The 16,251-nt window shown below is 36.5% G+C and overlaps 1 protein-coding gene across 6 annotated transcripts in view; it reads right to left on the bottom strand.

Annotated features, from left to right (window-relative positions):
• The window catches only part of NEDD4 (NEDD4 E3 ubiquitin protein ligase), a 168,020-nt gene that overhangs the window by 72,492 nt on the left and 79,277 nt on the right, over window positions 1-16,251 (bottom strand). The window lies entirely within an intron of this gene.

Below are 16,251 nucleotides of genomic sequence, written 5' to 3'. Positions count from 1 at the left end.
TAAACATAATTATATATTTATACATTTATAAATATAAAATTTATAAAATATTAAATGTGATTATTGATATGGTATGTCTTAATGGAAAACTGTTCTGTACCATCTTCGTCTTACTTAATCCCTCCTTTGTAAATACTAGCTAATGAGACCTGAGGAAGTACTCTAGGATGTGGAGGGAATTTTCCAAGAAGGAAATAGGAATAGCTCTAGCATTACAAAACTAAATCAGGAGTTGTGACAGGAAATGCTACAATATCAAAAGAAGATGGTATCAGATTTCCTTTGACTTTTCAGGCATTAGATTCTTAAAGTCCCACTTTGCCCATTTCAAAAGGGTCTATGTTCAACTTGGAGCAATAATCGTGAGGGTTAAATGACCTGCTCAACTCCCTGCAATGTGACTGCCTTCTTCAACCCGGCCAGAATTTAGCTTTCTGCCAACAGTTTGACAGCCTGGCAATGTTTGGGCTCCAGACTGGTTTATTAATTCCCTGCCCATGTGTCCTCCTGGCTTTGACTGTGGCTTATGTTCCTGCATCCTTTACTGGCTTTCCTGCCCCAGGGACTGAATTGTGTTTGCTTCAAGTTGTGGGAAGTTGTCTTCCTTATGAAGGGGTGATCCAAGCTTTCCCCTATACTTTTCCCCAGGCTTCCATATCCGGTTCCTGACCTTTCCTGCCCTCTAGTGGCCACGAGCCACACTCCCATCCCTGGCTGTGGAATCTGCACATAGTTGGTAAAGTTTGACAGATTAGAATATTTTACATGAATTTCTATTATTCAAGTGCCATATTATAACCCTGATCTTCCATTGCCATTACCCTACAATAAAAAAACACATAGATGAGAGGTGAAATTCACAACTCAAGTGAACTTACATTCAGATAAAACTACCCCATTTAATAGTTTTAAGTATCATCTAAGAAGGTTTACACAATGTTTCAAAAGGAAGGTTAAAAATAATTCCTAAGTTTTTCCATATAGTGTTAAGGCCTACCAACAACTGCACATAGTTGGAAGTCACTATTTAGCTCACCATTTGGTTGTTAGATTTATTGCTCCAGATTCTGGTTATAATCATTTTCAAAGGTAACTGAATCTAAAAGTTATAAACTCCTGAACTTCATATTCAATTTTTTTCTATGTATTAAACAACATTAGCATTAGTGGGCCTGAGAACACTGTTAACAACCCAGGATTTATGAAAGTTTTCAGTCAATAGACTTTATTGAGATTATCCTCCTGCAAACTTCCTTAATTCATGGGCAAGCAGCCTTGATGCTTACAATAATTTCAACACTCTGATCCTTCTTTAATAATTTCAAAACATCTTATATATGTTCTTTGTCTTCCTTGCCTAGACTGCCCTATCAGAAGTGGGGATAATGTCTTCTATTCTCTTGTATTTCACAACAAACAAGTTTTTTTTCTTTCTTTCTTTCTTTTTTTTGAGACAAGGTCTTACTCTGTCGCCCAGGCTAACTACAGTGGCACAATCATAGCTCACTGCAACTGGAACTCCTGGACTCAAGTGATTTTCCCGCTTCAGCCCCTGAGTAGCTGGGACTATAGGCAAGTACCACCACAACTGGCTAATTAAAAAAAATTTTTTTTTTTTTTTTTAATAGAGACAGGGGTCTCACTCTGTTGCCCAGGATGGTCTTGAACTCCTGGGCTAAAGTGATCCTCCAATCTCAGTCTCCTAAATGCTGGGCTTACAGGCGTGAGCCACTGTGCGTGGCCAAGAAAAGACCTTTATAAAGTAAAATGTGTTTGTTAGATTTGTAGTATCTTGTCCCTATTCATCAACAAATAGTAGTAAGCACCAATGATGCGCAGTGATCAGTGAAAACAAAGATTTATTCTCAGTACAATAAACACATTGCAAGAAGTATGTGTAAAGATTGTACATATGGTCAGAGAGTATTTCTAAACAACAAACAAAATAATTATCAAATGATTCCCAAAGTAGTTTTTCTTCTTCTTCTTAATTCTCTTTTTCAAACCTCGGCACAGAATAAAATGTTTTCTGTAAAAAATTTTACTTTTTGAAATGAATAGCCTTTTCTTAGTTTTTAAAAACGTTATGTCAGAAGTAGAAACTGATTATTCTTATAATTTGATTACCTGGTTATCTGATCAAATGTAAGTTTAGCTGATCTATAAACAGTTTTTAAGATTTTTCCCAGGGTTGAAAATTCATGTAATTTTTACTGAAGACTATGACATATCAATGAAAACAGGAAAAAGGGGGATGTGGGTTACTGTTGCTTAAGAAAATAACTCAATGAACCCCTTTAAAACCAACATTTTCTTGCTTAAACGTTAGGGCGGGTACCAGTAAAGAAAAATAAGGCTATTGGGATGGGGCTCCACTCCTTCAGCCATAACCACCTAGTACTGCAGCTTTAGGCACTTTCCTCAATACACTGGATCATTGTGGAAGTACAGGGATATCAATGTCTTGCAGCTTGAGACCTAATGTTGGGGAACCCTGTCCAACAGAACTTTCTGTACTGATGGAAATGTTCTGTACTACTGCTGTCCAATGCAGGAGTCAGTGATCACATGTAGCTATGGAGTACAGGAAATGTGTCTAGTGCAAATGAGGTTCTGAATTTTAAATCCAATTTAATTTAAGCTAATTTAAATCTCAGTAGCCACACGTGGCTGCTGGCTACTATACTGGACAGTGGTGCTGTAGGAAATTTTTTTAGTAAAACAGTACTTCCTGGTTTTAAGATCTTGTTTTTAGTTCTTGCTATCTCTGAGATTCAGACATGTCCTCAAAGCTGAATGATGCCCCACCACTCTGTGTTCAGAATCATAACTCCCCCCGCCTTTTTTTTAAGCCAGTTTGGTTCATCATACCTAAGAAAAGCTTGAGATAAGCTTTTTTAGGATGCTTCTGGACAACACCTTATCCTAAGGAAAGGAGGAAGAACCAGGGCCCAGTGGGACATAGCAGGACTCCAAAGTGACAACAGGTGTGCTGCATATGCCTGGAAACACTGCTCCACAGGACTGGATTTGTTCAAGAGTGCATGGGAGCCATGCCCGGGAACCCCAGAAATACTGAAGAGCGCTTCATAGCTGCTTAGGATCTTTCATGAGTAGAAAAGAAGAGTTAAGTCAGTGAAATTTAGGTTATAATTGTTATTTTGTATCTAGTGGTCCCTGCAGACTGGTGAAGCCTGGGAAACTTACATTACATGTAGTAAATAAACAGATTTGACTAGCTTGCTCCAAAATCACGGTATCCGTATATTTCAGCAGTTTTACCACCTGTTGCTAATATTTATAAATAACATGCCAGGGTCATACCCAAATTAACTTTAGAAGGTTAAAAAATATCCTAAGAGCCAAATACATAATTACTTTCAGTAAAGGGAGAGAGAGCTATAAGAGAGCTTTACAAAGGTCCTACCAAACTGACTAAATTGAGCTTTTATGTATGTCTCAAAAAGTAACTATATAAATGTAAAATTATAATAGCTGAATTACTTTGCTTTTACCCTGTCAACAACTGCCAACTAAACATTTTAATATGAAGATAAACTGGCATACTAGGATATATTTTCCATTGCAAATGTATTAATATTTTGTTAAAAGTATGAGGCAAAAACACTGATGATAGCTAGAAGATGAACTGATTCCTAAAGATCAAGAGTAAGATAAAAACCAAGTTATAATAATGGTTTTTACAAAATAAGATGTTTATTTTAATGTTTTCACATATAATACACTCATTTAAATAAAAATAATGCTATTAGTGAAAACTGGTATCTTAACTTTTTAATTTTTAATTTTTGTGGGTACATGGTAGGTGTATGCATTTATGGGGTACATGAGATGTTTTGATACAGGCATGAAATGCATAATAATCACCTCATGGAAGATGAGGTATCCATCCCCTCAAGCATTTATCCTTTGTGATATCTTAACTATTGAGAGCACTGGGAATTCTTTAGTTTAAAAACTGAAGAGAAAGAAGTCTACCATTTCATGTTTCATGTTTATGAGATCATCTCCATAAGTCAAAATTTTCAATGGGGGATCAAAGAAACAAAAGTGTTCGCTTTGGAACTACCAATTATTGGATATTCGATACGGGGCTTGTGGCCCACATACAGGACTTTCTAGCTGCTAATTATTTGCTCCTGTTAATTTGCTGTATAATTCTTATTTCTGTCCTTCTTCAGTACAACTAGTGTTGACACTGTCCCTAATACATCTAATCAAAATTTGTGAGTATAAGTAAAAAGAATTGTGGCTTGTTAATAAGGCTTTAGAAATCTTAGACTTTGAATTTTGCTTCGGTTTCTTATGAAGAAGTGCTTCCCCAGATTCGTGGTCTGTGTATTTTTACTTGACTTTTTAATAATGCGATCTTTTCATGCATTTCCCATTACTTAACTGTCCATCTGGATTCCTAATTACCTATATGATTCCATTTGTACATCTATAAAACAATTATTATGTGTTATATATCATGGCACTTTACAGTGCCTTCAGATACTCTCACAACAATATAAGGTAGATAATGAGATCTATTCTTTATTGAGCATCAAGTATTTGCCAAACATATACAATTTCCAGTACTTGAAACACTGCAGCAGTGTTGCATAAATTTCATATTATATAAATATAAAAATCAGGATTTGGAAAAGCTATAATACGAATTAATAGAGTTACTTCAACATAGAGTACATTTTCACCTCTGCCCAGGAATGAGTAAGGTAGCTATCCCAAATGTTTGAACCCTAAATACAGTATGGCAATTAAGGCCGAGATAAGATGTGGTTAGATGATAAATTCCAAATTTTTGAACTCTAACCTTTTGGTTTTAGGTTCCAAAGGAAGGCCTCAATTATATTGGTAACCCATATATTATCAAAAGTTATCTGATTAAAGAAAGAGAAAATCCTATGGTAAATAACTGACACGCTCCATCCCAAAGAGATGTGAATATCAGAAAATAGAAGTATTAGATAGACACAAGTCAAAAGAGATGTACCCATCTTGAACTTTGTTAATACTAAAATGACATAGTGACTTAGAGATTTATCCAGTCAAAGCAGTTTAGAATTAATGTTAATTTTACCATTAATTTTGTCACAATTGCATGGTGGTTTTATATATGTAAAAGGTTCCTAACCATCACAGATGCATTTCAACATGTTTATGGGTAGAATATGATGTATTTTTTAAAAAAGATTCTAGAAAAAAGAAGAAGCGAGGAGGAGATGGATGATATAATCAACAAAATGTTGATATATTTTAGAACTGGATGAGTCATACATAGGGGTTCACTGCAATATTCTTTGTATTTTTGTGTATGTTTGAAATTTTCCCTAACAAAAAGTTTTTAAATATTTGGGAAAAAACTAGTTTATAATAATGTAGATTGTTTGTAACACTTATTAAATAAAAAGAACTTAAGGATGAAATTCATAAGCTATATTATAGGAGGCAGAAGACAAAGTATGTGTTAATCAATAAAAGTGATCAGAAAAAAAACAAAGTAATCATAAATCACAAGTTGGAAGAAAAGGAAGGAGATATTTGAGAGAAATTAGGTTGGCATGGTGGCAGGCACCTGTAATCCCAGCTAGTCGGGAGGCTAAGGCAGGAGAATCGCTTGAACCCAAGAGGTGGAGGTGGCAGTGAGCTGAGATCGTGCCGTTGCACTCCACCTGGGTGACAGAGCAAGATTCCATCTCAAAAAAAAAAAAAAAAAAAAAAAAAAAATTTGTGAGAGAAACCGGTTCTCTGGTAATGTTTAATAATAATCCCTAAACTGTTTTTTCACTCGGCAATGGCTGTAAGACAGCACTTGATCTGGACTATATGCTCTTCAGAGTGTAAATGTTACTCATCCGATTGTAGTCAGCCCAAATGGAATTCTTCCTTTAGACAACTCTTTTTTTTTCTTTCTGATGCTATTTTTACCAAAGTGATCTTTTCCAAGCAGCTTTATCCTGTAGGATTCTCCCAGTGCCCGATGAGAGTCCTTTTGGCTAGCGGTAGTAGAAAGGTGCTTTAAAATACATAATGGAGTTGAGCTTTGGTTGAAGTATGACATTTACTAGATTTGTGATTTTCAGCAAGTCATTTAAAAATTTCTGGGCCTTTCTACTTATTTCTAATATGGAGATAATCACTATCTCAGACAGTTTCCTAAAATGTGGCACATGAAGTATGCTGTTTTAAACTTTTACAAATATAAGGCTAAGGGTTTAAAAAATAATATACCGGGGCTGGGTGAGGTGGCTCACACCTGTAATCCCAGCACTTTGGGAGGCTGAGGTGGGCAGATTATGAGGTCAGGAGATCGAGGCCAGCCTGGTGAACATGGTGAAACCTCATTTCTATTAAAAATACAAAAAATTAGCCGGGTGTGGTGGCAGGCCCCTGTAGTCCCAGCTACTCGGGAGGCTGAGGCAGAAGAATGGAGTGAACCCGGGAGGCGGAGGTTGCAGTGAGCCGAGACTGCACCACTGCACTCAAGCCTGGGCAACAGAGTGAGACTCTGTCTCAAAAAAAAAAAAAAAAAAAAATATATATATATATATACACACACACACACATACACACACGCATACACACACGTTGGCTGGGCATGGTGGCTCATGCCTGTGAATCCCAGCACTTTGGGAGGCTGAGGTGGGCAGATCACCTGAGGTCAGGAGTTTCAGACTAGCCTGGCCAACATGGTGAAACCCTCATCTCCACTAAAAATACAAAAAAAAAAAAAAATAGCCATGTGTGGTGGTGGGCGCCAGTAATCCCAGCTACTTGGGAGGCTGGGGCAGGAGAATCGTTTGAACTCAGGAGGCAGAGGTTGCAGTGAGCTGAGATTGCACCACTGCACTCCAGCCTGGGCGACAAGAGCGAGATTCCATCTCAAAAAAAAAAAAAATATATATATATATATATATATAACTCAAGGTTTTCTCCAAGTTAAAAATCATACTTGAGGCTTCAAGTCCTAGTGACAGTGACTATCCAATATCAAACTCTACTAGAAGGCTGTTATGGTCTCTTCCTCCTTGTTCTATTTCCATACACATTTTATTTTATTTTTTTTGAGACACAGTCTTACTCTGTCACCCAGAATGGAGTACAGTGGCTCGATCTTGGCTCAATGCAACCTCTGCCTCCCGGGTTCAAGGGATTCTCCTGTCGTAGCCTCCCGAGTAGCTGGGATTACAGGGGTGCACCACCACGCCTGGCTAATTTTTCTGTTTTCAGTAGAGACAAGGTTTTACCATGTTGGCCAAGCTTGTCTCAAAGTCCTGACCTCAAATGATCTGCCCACCTCAGGCTCCCAAAGTGCTGGGATTACAGGTGTGAGCCACCACACCTGGCATATTTCCATACACATTTTAAACAGGTTGATCCTTTTCTTCTGAGTGATAGGTATGCATATTTGCACTTCAGTGTATTAACAGGAATGCAAAAAGTTGAGAAATATGTTAACGAAACCACATTTTCTACTACAGAGTGTTTACTTCAGTCTTTCTAGGAGTGCATATACTTTTAGAATATACACAAGGTATGTCAGAACACAGGTATGAAAATGAGGCATTTTGGCCAGGCACAGTGGCTAACGCCTGTAACCCCAGCACTTTGGGAGGCCGAGGTGGGTGGATCACCTGAGGTTGGGAGTTCGAGACCAGACTGACCAACATGGAGAAACCCTGTCTCTACTAAAAATACAAAATTAGCCGGGCGTGGTGGTGCATGCCCGTAATCCCAGCTACTCGGGAGGCTGAGGCAGGAGAATTGCTTGAACCCAGGAGGTGGAGGCTGCAGTGAGCCGAGATCGTGCCATTGCACTCCAGCCTGGGCAACAAGAGCGAAATTCCGTCTCAAAAAAAAAAAAAAAAAAAAGAAAAGAAAATCAGGTATCTCATTTACTGCAAATGAATTAAATTACCATCAGCACGGTAAGAATTCTCTAAGTAAATATCACTTTTAAGACATATTTTACCTGGAATTCGCTCAGTTGCAGGACTTATGTAAAGGAATCACCTTCACCTTCACTCCTGATTTGTCACTAACCATGGCTGTAAAACATAACTGGGCAATCATTAGAAGTTTCTTCTCTGGAGAAACAAATTAACCTCAGAGAGAAGACACTAATAATTGGGGGGTTTCCCAACAGTGGAACCCACCAGTTGAAAAGCCCAACATAATTATACAACCTCCAGGCAATTTCATAGCGACTTACTCTCAAATATGAACAACAGATACCTGGAGGAAAATGTCCAGTAATAAAGAGAAATAGTAATAACTACAGCAAAGGGATCAAAAGGATCCAGAGATGAAATAGGACCTGAAACAAAACTTAAGAAAGAAAATAAACCAAATCTGAAGTAAAATATTCTCAGAGAAATAAAGAGATTATATTCATAAAACAAGCAGGACATTAGGAATAGGAAATAATCAGAAACAATAATTTTATAAATTAAAAATAAAGTTTTAGGCTGGGCACGGTGGCTCACGTCCATAATCCCAACACTTTGGGAGGCTTAGGCAGTCGATCACTTGAGGTAAGGGGTTCAAGACCAGCCTGGTCAACATGGTGAAACCTCATCTCTACTAAAAATACAAAATCAGCCAGGCATGGCGGCGCGTAGCTGTAATCCCAGCTGCTCAGGAGGCCGAGGTACAGGAATTGCTTGAACCCGGGAGGCAGAGGTTGCAGTGAGCCAAGATCATGGGACTGCACTCCAGCCTGGGCGACAGAGTCAGACTGTCTCAAAAAAAAAAAAAAAGAGAAAGAGAATAAAAAGTAAACAAAATTTTAAAATTAAAGAAAGGGGAAAACTTGGAAGAAATCTTCCAAGAAGTAGATTAAGGAGGCAAAGAAACAGAAAACAGGAGAGAAAAGAAAATTTTAAGGTCAATCCAGGAAGTGCAAACTTTGGCAAACAGGAATTCTAGGAAGAGAGAACGTGGAGAAAAAGACAGAAAATCTTCAAAGAAATAATATCTGACTTTTAAAATAGGCACATATGTTACCTTGATAAAAGGTAAAAATTAATTAAAAATCACATGGGCAATCATATATCTCAATGTTAAGGTGTTCACCTGCATGAAGTAGGTATATAAACATTATTATATATTATACTATATTGTTCTCCAGTTGTTTTCAATGGATTATGCTGTTTTCTCATTTCAATTATAACCTCTTCAAATCCAGGAAGAATATTTGCCACTTATGGCAGGCACATATTCTATTTTTGATAAATACTTGTTAAACTCATTTGCTTTGAAGGCGACTTGAGTTTCCAGTAAGCTGTGTGACTCTTAAAGACGGTTCAGTCTTTCAGCCTTGTCACAAAAGTAAAGGTCATTCTTAGCTGAGACAGTTACTTAAAACTCCAGGAACTAGTCTGAGAATCCCAGCTCTTACATGAAGTCTAGAGGGAAGTCATTTTATAAAACAATGATAAACTGAAAGAAAGCTAGTCAAATGGCCTTTGTCTGAATACCCTTAAAGATCTTTGTCCATTCACCCTTCTTTTCAGAAAACTTGATCTGAGCCTCTATCCAGACACACAGTTATACGGTACCAGTTAGTGGAATATGTAGGCTATGAATCAGACTTCACTGTGGAAACTAACCCTTGAGTCACGATCATAATATTCCACTGGCATTCACCCCAGGGACAAGGTATTCATTTAAGAGTGCCACTCTTCCATGCAAAAGGATGAAGTATCACGTAGCTCCCACTCATCATCACAGTCACCCCTCAAATATCCTAGTTTGGTTATCTGTTTGTGCAAGGCTGTGTGGTCATACTCACCTATCAGGATTCTGTAGTCATCTCTACCCCATCACAAAGGGTCCCTGGCTTTATTCATTAATTTAATAAATATCTATTAAGTGTCTATTTTGAACTAGTCATTGTTCTCTATACTAGGGAACTGTATTCTAGCAAATCTGAGCCCAGAAAAGATTTGCTTAATCCATTCTCCAGAATCCTTCTCTAATCAATTCTAGTCAATTTACATTTGCCTACCTATTGCCATATCTCCATCTTTAACTTTTTTTTCTGCTGCATGTGCATTTAGTATCTGAAGTATTATTGATATGTTTTTAATGAATTACTCATGATAATGGCCACAATAATGGCATTTCAGGGACTCAAGGGATATTTCGACTTTGAACTGTATTACTGTTCGCATCAAAGAACGGCCTTAAGACTTACTTCTCAAAGTGTGTCTGGGGAATTAGCAGCATTGGTACGATCTGTTAGAAATACAGAAATCTCAGGCTCCCACTCTGAGACCTACTGAACCCGAACCAGAATCTGCATTTTAATAAGATCGCCATGTTATTTACATGCACATGAGAATTTAAAAATCACTGGTCCTGCTGACATCTTAATAAGCCATTCTCTAATTCCTTAATAAAGTATTAAAGGGTAGCCTACAAGTTGGACACAGCAGTACATCTATAGTCCCAGCTACACAGGAAGCTGAGGCAAGAGGATTGCTTTAGCCCAGGAGTTCAAATCCAGCTTGTGTAACATAATGAGACCTCATCATTAAAAAAAAAAAAAAAAAAAAATATTGAGAGAAAAAGTAAATAAAAGGAAGCAATTCAGGATAATATTATTTTAGGTATATCTGTACTTAACTTCAGGTATAACTATACTATAACTAAGTTTAGTTATAACTGAATTTAAAGACATGGTCTACTATATCATCTTGCTTGGGTAATGTATTTTACTACTAAGGTAATAAAAATGTTTCATAGTGTTATGGTTTTATAATACCTCTAAGTCAAGAGAAGGCCTACGCTCTTTCTCCCCCAACACACATCCTCGAGCCTAACTAGAAATGCCATGAATTTACTTACTTGTTCAAGGTGTTCTTGGCTGTGACTCACCCATGAATCGAGCTACACATATACACTAGCTGGTTGCTCGTCTAAGCCCTCAGGTCTGCTGTTCTTGTTGTATCCCAACAGTTCGCTTCAATCTTAGTGTGGGTAAAATTGCTTTTCAACAATTGCTCCCATGTTGAGCCCTTCCCAAAACATCTCATTGAACTGGGACAGATCTGCTCACCCCTTGTTTTGAAATTATTATATCTCTAAGTATCTGTCTTCATCTGACCACAGTCTTCCAATTTTACACAAGGAACAAAGGATACTGAACCAGACGTGTGAGCAATACTTTGGATTATTTCCAGGATATGCTGACAAGACAATTGGTTCCCTTTCTCAGCACTCATTTGCTCCTTCTGCTAACCACCTTCCTGACCTCAACATATCGCCTGGTCTCACCCAGAGACTCTGCCAAGCCCCTTCAGCCTAGGCTCTTGTCCTGGCTTCTCCTGGTCTGTCTTATTTCCCCGTCACCTGTGATGTAAAGGGAGAGTGGATACAAACGGGTGAGGCCTCACAAGAGCTAGTACATGGTAGGCTCCATAGCCTAGAAGAAGCCCGCAAAATAGACAGAATTGCCTATTCTCCAAGTAGTTTCTGGGAATAGGCCTTAAAACCTTGACTTGTTTTCTACATGGAAGCTCTATTTTGTTTTGTCTTATTTTTGGTGGTAGAGAGGGGACTGAGAAAGTTAGACTAATGCTGTCCAAAATGAGTTATGAATATTCATAAGCAATTTCAAGTTTTCACTTGTAATTTTCTGTTTCCTTCATTTGATATTGCTGAATCTCCATTTCAGTTTTCACTGGTCATACTTGCTTATTCTATAGTTCCAAGGTGAAAGAACAGAAGACTGTAACATTTATTTTTTTCTCCAGGAAAAAGAGACTGTACTCTCCCTGTAGAGAGTGAGTTTGTCTTATACATCTTATATCTACTTCACATATGCCTTCCGTATAACAATCACTAAATATATACCATGCCTATGCTATCTCGTGCTAATTTTATGACACCAAGCAAGCAACCTACACTGGCTGTTTCTGCTTCCTTACCTGTTTCATTCTTTCTTCAATCTGGCTTTTAACCCTGCATTCTCCTGAGCCTACTCTTGCTAACAGACCTTCTAACTACCATATCCAGTGAATACTTATGTTCTCTGTGGTACTGTCTGCTGTCCTCCTTCCCTCACCTTTCACCCATGCTTCCAAGCCTCCACGCCTCCATGCTCTCCACGCCTCCATGCTCTCCGTGCCTCCATGCTCTCTTGGCCTCTATGTGGTTCTTCCTTAGTCTCCTCTTTATGCCCTCTTCTACCACCTCACCAAAGTTGGTAGTCCCCAGAATTATAATTTATCTTCCCTTCCCATCTCACTGTATACCTTCCCTAACATGTTTATCCTTACCTCAGGCTTTGACTGTACTCCTGACTCCCAATCTACATTTCCAACTCTCACCTCTCTCCTGAGCCTTGGTCCTGTATCTCCAACTGCCCTACTTGAAAGCAGCACTACCAGGGCAGCCTCTGATGCACATAAACTTCATTTGTGATTTCTTCTTCACCCTCCCAATCTGGCCCCTCTCCTGAGTTCTTCATCTTAGTTCATAACATCACTGTTAACCCAATCATCCAAGTTAAGAAAACTTAAATTCATTTATAATCCATGAAATCATGAAAAATTATCTTCTAAAAACCTTAAAGAGAGCACTTCACACTCTCTAAAGACTTCCACTGCCCAACTACCAACTCTCAGCAGAAGACCACCTTCTTTGTCTTCAGCATGAAGCACCAGGCCTAATCAACTCCGACCGGCTTCTGGCAGATCACCTCCTCCCACATCCCCAGGCTACCCTATGCTTGAGCCCCACTGGACTATTTACAGTGTGAGATTCTTTCACATCTCCAGTCTTGCATATGCTGCTGCTGACACCTACAACAGTTTTTCTCAACAGGGGACAATTTTGCCCCTAGGGGACATCTGGCAATGTCTGGGGACACTTTTTGATTGTCACACTGGGAGAAAGGGGTGTTACTAGCATTTAGTGGGTGGAGGCCAGGGATGCTGTTAAATATCCGACAGTGCACAGGACGGCCCCTACTACAAAAGTGTCCAGCCCAATATAATAATGCTGAGATGGGGAATCCCTGCCCTAGAACCTCTTTGATTTCTCTGTCTGATGAACTCTAGTTTACCTATCAAGACTCGGTTCAAATGTCACCTCCTCTGGGAAACCTTCCTCTACCAACCAGGTCCTCTCTCCAGATGAATAATGTCGCATCTTTCTACTTTTTCATACACACCTCTATTTAGCACATCACATACTAGACTGAAAATTTTTATGTTTACCAGCATGTCCCTATTACTAGAATGGGAGGTCCCCTAAATAGAGACTGTATTTTACTCATCTTTTATTCTCAGTACTTGGGACAGGGCCTGGCACTCAAATGTGTACTGGATGAATTAAACAAGACACATCTACAGAGAAAACAAAATATTTTCAAGCAAACAACTCAGCACTTTGAACCTGTCTGAAAATAACGATTCCTCAGTTCTAAGAAATATACATGTACAAATATATATTTTTCACCAACTTTCTAAAACTAGTCATTAACATTATGGCATCACATTTTAGAATATTTATAAATTACATTGGTTTTTATAAGTGCTGCTCAAAATAAATTTAACCAAATCTCTCTAAATATTCTGCTAAATTTAGTAAAATAGGGACTGGAAAATAATGGAACATTTAATTAATTATATATTTAAAACATCTATTTTAGGAAGAACAATTAAATAAGAAAATATTGAAATGTATAATCTTGAGATCAGTGTTAAAGGCTTTGAAATAATTGAGACATAAGTTTATTACAGTTCTACTATACTAGAATAGTAGCAATTTACCTATTTAGGATTAAGTTACAGATAATGAACAAAAACTTTTATAACAAAAAGAAAAAAATGTAAAAAATAATTCTAATAAAAATATGAATATAAGCAAAGAATGGAAGACATTCAAGCTTGGGCAAAATGCTAATGCACATTAAATAATAGGGTACTGAAATCTCTGAGCATCCTAACAACATAACATAGGAGATTCAGAAAATAAAAGATGGGGGAAATAAAATAACAGTAGAGAAAACTAACTACTATACAGATTTAGAAATCTGAATAGCAATCATTTTTATAACTGTATACGTAGTACTTTAGTTCCTTAACCTGCTTCCTGATTGAACGGACAAAATATTACACACACTGTTAAAATATCAAATATTTATTTTCAGATCAAAAGTCATTATATAGCCTTTACAAAAGTAATACTGTATTTCAAAAGGCATACATAATAAACATATGCCAGTCACTGTTATGTTTTGTTTGCTATGCCTGAAATAAACATTATGCAGACAGACTACAAAGTCTCATCTTCACTTGGTTGTAAACACAGAACACAGACAGTGTCCCAGATACAGGTAAAAGTTCTCACTAGATTTAAAAACTCAGTCATTAATGAGCTGTTGATTATTGAAAGCTAGAAACTCAATCTTATACTGCTAGAGACTGGTAGCTAAACATATAAGAAAAGAATGTGTAGACTCTCAGTGCTTTAGAAACCAGGGTCTCTGACCAAAGCAGTGATTTAATTTCATGACTGCTCAGTACAGATAGCTGACATTACTAAATGCTACTCTAATATCAACTTGTTAAATGTGAATCCAGACTCAGCATATCAGAATACTAACCCAGACTAACTGGAGTCATGGGAAATATTTTGGGAGCTGTTTATTTATAAATGAGTTACAATATACCACTATAATTAGATTAATATATAATTATTGATAAACACAGGATTATTTCTAAAATCCATCATTGTTGCCACTGCTATATTTAGAAAAAGCAACACTAGAATATTCTTCATAAAACAAGCCTTGATTTATCAATTAGATCTATTTAGATATAGTATAAATTAAATTTAACTGTCACTGTATGGTTTACAATGCTTTTATAAAGAGAAGTCTAATAAACATTAAAAGGGGGACAATTTAAATCTCCAGCAAACTGCATACTTCTGAACTACTTTATAATCTAATAATCTACCAAAAGATAGAATCTGCACAAAGTTATACATTTAATTGTCACAAAAAATATTTAAGTTAGTTTACCTAAGCATAAATAAAACCAGTAACAATGGATATTTTTAACAATGCAAAAGGCATTTGATCCACATTTCATTAAAAAACACATTTAAAATACTCTTCTCAAAAGTATCCATAACAAACTATAATTATTAACATAAAATAAACTATTTTAAGCTATTTCTGCAAATATTTATACATGAATTATTCCTTTCAGGTTATTTCATTATGTGTAAAAGAAATTTATAAGTAACATTAATTCAATTAGCATAGTATTAATGTTGCTTCTCAGTGCCATTTCATTTCTTCCTTTTAGGAAGAAAAATAATTGACTGGATTATAATCTCCTAAAAACTGGTTTTAGAAAAGTTTCCTAAATGGAATTAAAAATTGTAAAATATAGATCAGAATTTGAAATCTGATCTTTTTTTATCCTCAGTAAAGTAGTGGCTTATATTAACATCTGGGCATTGGTAACAATTGTTATATTTACTAGATTTCAGAAGAGAGAAAATAAACTAGCAATTATTATTTTATTCACCTAAAGCTACTTATCCAGAAGATTAAAAAAAAAAAATCTTTAATAAGCATATTGGATGCTACAAAAACACAGATAAACAGATAAGGTTTTTTCCTCCCCAAACTATTATGTACTGTCATGTAAAACTGCTTTAGTTAGAAAATTTTTTAAATTTCTTGGAATCTGGCAAAACATTCCAAATACAGAAATTTTAAAATTCCATTTCAGTTCAAACCATTTTAAATACTTAAGAACTTTTGGCTAAGATTCAAAAGAGTTAAATTACTAATATAATAAAGTTGAATTGTCAAAAATGAAAAGGTAAATAGAAAATTGTGGGAAATGCCTAGCAATTTAAACCAAATTCAAAAATATTAAAACTTAGAATTCAATATTGTTGAAAGCGTGAGTTACATTTTAGAAGACAGTATTAACTCGTGGCTCAAGAAAAATAGGGTGGAAACAAAATTCCATAGTTAAGGGTATATACAAATGTATATGCCATTTATTTTTCCTCTGCTTTAAACATGCAGCATAATAGCTTTTATGAATGATCTTATCAATACATGTATTTTAAAGATATAGTTCCTCTATGATAATTTATAACAAGATCTTCACACTTTGATATGGGTTTTGTTTAATATTTTAAATAAGCATTCTAAATTTTACTCTATTTCATAATGATTAAGAAGGGGAG

Source organism: Piliocolobus tephrosceles, chromosome 6 (assembly GCF_002776525.5).
Source record: "Piliocolobus tephrosceles isolate RC106 chromosome 6, ASM277652v3, whole genome shotgun sequence".
NCBI classification, from domain to species: domain Eukaryota; kingdom Metazoa; phylum Chordata; class Mammalia; order Primates; family Cercopithecidae; genus Piliocolobus; species Piliocolobus tephrosceles.
This window is presented reverse-complemented; position numbering and strand designations above follow the sequence as displayed.